Consider the following 6,070-nt stretch of genomic DNA (forward strand, 5'->3'; position numbering starts at 1 on the left):
AAGGCAGACATACTCTTTAATCACTTTGGCCAACAGACCATGGGAGTGAAGTGCAACAGCTCCCCTTGTGGCTGCTTTTATATGACCACTAGACAAAAGTGGCAAACAGCCAGACAACTTTACATTATTCAGGTTACATAAGATGTTTACATACATGGTCAGCACATGCGCTGCCTGCAGTGGACATGCTGAGTCACAACTGCCCAGAAGCTGCTCCGGTGTAATTATCCAAAGTGCCTCCATATTTTCCCTTCAACTACACTTCGCTTTTTCCACATCAGATAGTGTTATGAATTAATACTTGTGGTAGGCTAAATAATGGCCCTGCAAAGATATCAAGTAATTCCTGAGACTTGTAAATGTTACCTTATGAGGAAAAAGGTCTTTGAGATGAGATTAATGTAAGGATCGAGATGGGAAGATTATTCTGGATTATCAGGGTGGGCACTACATACAATCACATGCATCCTTACATGAGTGAGGAGGAGGGAGACGACATACGCAGGAGAGAGAGCAAGGTGAAGACGGAGGCAGAGATTGGAGTGTTAAGACCACAAACCAAGGAATGCTGTTAGCCACCAGAAGCTGGAAGAAGCTTGGATTGGATTCTTCTCTAGAGTCCCCTGAGAGAGCACATCTCTGACAACACTTGACTTTGACCAGATAATACTGATTTTGGACTTTGAAGAACAAATGTGTGTTTTTACAAGGACCATCGTTGTGGTAATTAGTTACAGCAGCCATAGGAAAGCAGTAAAATAATAATGATTAAAATTGTGGCCAGAAGAGGATATGGAGTTAATGATGAGGGGAGCACGTTTCCTATAAGGAAGAGACCTCTGTTTTTTCTGCAACCAGGAGGCGAGTTCTTTTGCTTTGACAGAGACACAGAGGGACAATTTTGCAAATGCAAAGGTTCCATGAGAATCTGAGATTTGAAGACTTCTGGGTGCACACACAGAGATAACGCCACAGAAGTCTCAGAGTCCCAAACCTTCCTATCATAGCCCTGACCTTAGTGTAACATATTGCTGGGATTGAGAATACAACCTTCTCTGCAGCTCTGCTTCTGTCATAATTGAGTCTTAGCCCTGATCCTATGTATTTTCTATGTTCCAGCTGCAGGAAATTAGAGTCCTACATGCTGCCAAGGAGGCCATCTGGCTTTCACACTTAGGTTTTATTTGGAGATTAATCATCCTCAGCCTTTCTAAGGCATCACTTAAACTCAGTAGCATCTACTGGATTTCATAAAGCTATTCTTACTAATTCCCGTGTAACACTTAAAATCCTGAGCCATTGAACTTTCCAGTATATTCCTTTCCACTAGTCTTTTTATCTCAGTTCAACAGCAATGGAATTTTAATAATTATACCACTCCCACAAGACATGAGCTATTAGTGATCCAACTACCATTAATAATGGGGTCTTCACTGCCAACCAGCCAACAAGCAGCCCAACTCCAAAGTCTCATTTTTGATTCAGCTACTTTGGATGAGTCCTAGCTTGGACTGTCTATGGCCAGGTTCTCTGGGAAGCTGACTCTGAGACAGAGATTTTAGATAGAGGATTTTTCTTTTGAGGGGGGGCTACTCTCAGGATCTACCTCTATGTTTTTTTTTTGTTTTTCAGACCACGTAACAGAATTAACCTAGCTTCTTTTCACCTGCTCTCCTGCCCCATTCTCTACGGCCCCCCTCTCTGAAAAAATCCCTCTTCCCCCACCAGAGGACCTGTCCCTGGTGGAAAGGCTGCTGGGAAGTTTAGTCCAAGGCCCTAATGGGCCTCCTCTGAGTCCTCTTCCAGCTGCCAGGTTAGCTCAAATCTTATAAATGCAGGATTTATAATGGTTGCAAGGTCTCTTCCATTTGGTTCTGCAATTAGTCCTTACCCAGGACACTCTGTAAAACTGAGAACCCTGGGCTGTTCACTCCTTCTGCTCCCTCTCTGCCCTCCCTCACAGCATGATGCGGTAATGGGATTGTGACTATACCATCATAGGCCGTTCAGGTCATTCAGCTGCTCACTTGGTGGGGGAGGAGGGAGAAGAGGAGAGTGCAGTGGTCACAGCCAGACCACTTTCCCTAGGGCAGAGAGGCAGGAAGGAAACAGGCAATAGGCATACGGGGAGACGATGTTGAGGGCACTGTATTTCCCCTTCACAAGGACAAAACCACCTTTTCTTAAGTCTCCATCACACCACCACCTGCCACCTCAGCCACACTTTTAAATCCTTTTTAAAAGAAAGTGAATTAGATTAGAAGGTGAAGAGGCTGGGAAACAGCTAGATGGTTTCTGGCTCTTATGTAAATTTGAGTCAAAGCTGGCATCAGAGATAGTTTAGAGAGACTGACAAAATGTTGGGAAAAGAAATTTTCAGCAATGCCTTTATGTTGTGATCTCTTTGTAGGACAGAGCTTTAGATTTCTTTCTTGATTGGAAAGTAATAGCTATGCAAGTAAAAACTGTCACTATTACACTTAGCAACAAATCCACTGACAGACATCTGGTTTCTCTAAATATTCGGTGTCCCACTTAAGTCTGAGTAGGTAAATAGCTAGAAAGTGGAGCTAGCGGTGGGGATCTTCCTCCCTGAGCCAGGGAAGGGAGGAGGCAGGAGCAACTAAGTTTATAAACTGGGGTAGGAATGGCATTGGTCTGTTTCAGGAAAGGGATTTTTGTCCCTCACTAACTTCGTTTTAATGGGCTTCAAAATTCTGTGACAGACTTTTGGTAAAGTTGTTATTTAAAAAGCACTGATTTTAAAAACTAATGGCTTAAAATTGACACACACACAAAACAAATAGTCTACAAAATATTGTCCTTTCTTTCCGAAGGTTTTACTAAGTACTGTAAATTAATCAGTCTGTTACTATTAAACTAAATGGCCAATTGAGAGAGATCCTTCTGAGACCATTTTTTCTACCACTGATTAAGACTGGGGTGGCAGGTGTCATGGATAATATTCATTTCATCTTCTGAGTTTTCCGGGCAGATCTGGTGACCTTGCCAGCTCCAGCAGCCTTCTTGCCCACTGTTTTGATGATACCCACAACAACTGTCTACCTTATATCACAAATAGCAAAACACCCAACGCAGGATAGAGAAGCTCTGAACATACACAGGCTTTCCAGTAACCATATCAATAATGGCAGCATCACCAGAGTTTCAAGAACTTGGACCTATTATCCACGTTCTTACCAGAATAGTGAACAATCTTCTCCTTCACTTCAGCAAACTTGCAAGCAATGTGAGCTGTGTGACAATCAGCACAGGTGGATAGAGAGCACTGATTTGGCCTAGATGACTGAGGATAATCATCTAAGCAGTGAAGCCAGCTGCTTCCATCGGTGGGTCATTTTCGCTGTCACTAGCCATGTTGCCATGATGAATATCTTAGACACATTCTTAACAGCGAAGCCCATATTGTCCCCAGGAAGAGCTTCATTCAGAGCTTTATGGTGCATTTCAACAGACTTTACTTCAGCTGTATCATTGGCTAGAGCAAAGGTGACCATCAGGCCAGGGTTAAGAATACCAATCTCCACTGGACCCACAGAAACAGTACCAACACCACCAACTTTCAAAATATCCTGGAAAAGCAGATGCAAAGGCTTGTCATTTGGATGAGTTGGTGGCAAGAGTTAGGCAGAGTGAGGCTGAACTGAGATCCAGCGACAGCAAAGGCTTTACTTGATGCTTTTAAGTCTAAAGCTAATTGTCCTGCAGAATTGCCCTACATTGAGAGAAGGATACAGGCATTTATACTCTTGTATTGACCAGTCATTAGATATAGGATGCCCAGGGAAGGTATATGATCCTGTGCAAGATCTATCTTCACAGAGTGATTATTCTTAGGGAAGGAGTCAGCTGACCACTCTCAGCCACCAATACTCCCAACATGAGGGTGGGGAGAGGAGTATTTTATTTCTGAAAGAGGTAGAGATGATATCTAAACAATATACTAGAGTATTCACTATAGTTGCCTAGATAAATATTAAAATCATGATGTTAATTATAATTACACATATGGCATTCAAACTAAACATCCACATACATCTTGATAACAATTTACAAAAGCAATTTGATTGATACATGATAGTATACCAAGAATATTAAAGTTCAAATGAAAATCCCCTTTGACCAAGTAGAAGACTGTGTGTGGATAAAACAACTCAAAAGCTAAATTACAAAGGGGAGAAGCAATGCTCAAAGGCCTAGGGAAGTAATGAATATTTTTATGAAGGTGAACATGGGAAATATAAAAACCATATAATCATTTGAAATTAAGATATATTACATTTTTAATAAAGTTTTAAATGTTTTGATGTTTTCTAACAAAGTATAAAATATTTTGATCAAAATATTGTTCTTCCTATCAGATTAATTTTATGCATATATTTTTATTGTTATATGTTTAAGTTTTGTTTCAAGCATAAAGAAAATCAAATTATTTTTAATGGTTCTTTTAAAAAGCAAATGTACTTAACTCCCTTATCATTTCATTTTCCTGAAAGTTTATCCTTTTGATGGTTGTATCTTTCATTCAATGAATAGCCACATATTTTGAATCTGAAGTATAATATTGTACCCGATGAATACTGTAACTCAAACTATGACAAATCCAGCAGCTGCCTGATATCATAATGTTATTATTGTCTTCCAAGCAGGGTGTGTCTTATATAGTGTCCCACCATAATCTCTTAGGTCTCTTTCTGTTGTTCAAACAAATCATATATTTTAATTGACATATTTGTTTGAATGATCAATGTTTACAACTTTTTCCATGGAGGATGTATTTTACTGAATCAACCTATAAAGACTAGGAATTCCATTAGTATTGTATCTGTAAAATACCTTTGATCTATTGAATCTCCCCAGAAAGTGAAAACAAAAACTAGACGTCCTAAAATTAATTTGGAGATAATATTTCTGTTAATTAAACTCACTAAGGTTACTCTTCAACTCTGTGAGAATTACAGCCAAAAATGCTATGGGGACCTTAATTCATACTCTTCCATGTTGACTGAAGGACAAAATTGCTGACCAGAAGAAGTTTACAGCATTTGTACAATGGTCAGGGACTACTGTCCTTGACAAAATAGACTGGAGTAAACTGAAATCTACCTCACTTGTAAATTATCTTATTCTAGATTAAATTAAATTGACCAATCTTATTCTGGCAAAATATAACAATTGAAAAAATTACATGGGCTAGAGAGTTGGAAACAAACCCCCAAACAAAGCCAGATATATTGCATAAACTTGTGACTAATTAGAAACTTTGAATGGTGGATTCTTAGGTGATGGATAAAAACACTTAGAAACTGACAACCTGGGTCTTTGTCATTTTGGAATGAGCCTATTTCCAGGCTTTTAATTTGTTGGATAAACAGCCCATTAAATGAGTAATAAAGTATAACCTCTGCTTCTATCCTCTGAAAGAGGTTGTAGAGAATTGGTATAGTTTCTTCTTTAAATGTTTGGTGGAATTCACAAGTGGAATCATCTGTGTAAATTGCATTGGAAGATCATTAATTATTGCTTCAATTTCTTTAATCAATATAGACCTATTCGTATTGTCTATTTCTTCATGTGTGAGTTTTGGCAGTTCGTGTCTTTCAAGGAATTGGTCTATTTTATCTAGGTTATCAAATTTGTGGGCATAGATTTGTTCATAGTATTCCTCTATTATCTTTTAAATTTTTATGGGATCTGTAGTGATGTCCCCTTTTTCATTTCTGATATGAGTAATTTCTGTCCTCCCTTTTTTCTTGGTTAGCCTGGTAGAAGTTTATCAATTTTATTGACCTGTTTAAAAAAACACCTTTTAGTTATTTTCATATACTTGAAAATATTTTTTAATATCTCTTGAGATTTCCTTTTTACTCATGTGTTATTTAGAAGTGTGCTATTTAATCTTCATTGATTTGGGGATTTTCTACTTATATTTCTGTTATTGACTTCTAGTTTAATTCCATTGTGGTCTGAGAGCAGACATTGTATGATTTCTATTCTTTTAAATTTGTTAAAGTGTGTTTTATGGCTCAGAATATGGTCTATCTTGTTG

General features: G+C 38.5%; 1 pseudogene; it reads right to left on the bottom strand.

Moving 5' to 3' along the window:
* Window positions 1–2,966: 2,966 nt before the first annotated feature.
* On the bottom strand, window positions 2,967–3,644 carry LOC124228181 (elongation factor 1-alpha 1-like; annotated as a pseudogene).
* Between the last annotated feature and the right edge of the window lie 2,426 nt (window positions 3,645–6,070).

This window comes from Equus quagga, chromosome 16 (assembly GCF_021613505.1).
Source record: "Equus quagga isolate Etosha38 chromosome 16, UCLA_HA_Equagga_1.0, whole genome shotgun sequence".
Classification (NCBI taxonomy): domain Eukaryota; kingdom Metazoa; phylum Chordata; class Mammalia; order Perissodactyla; family Equidae; genus Equus; species Equus quagga.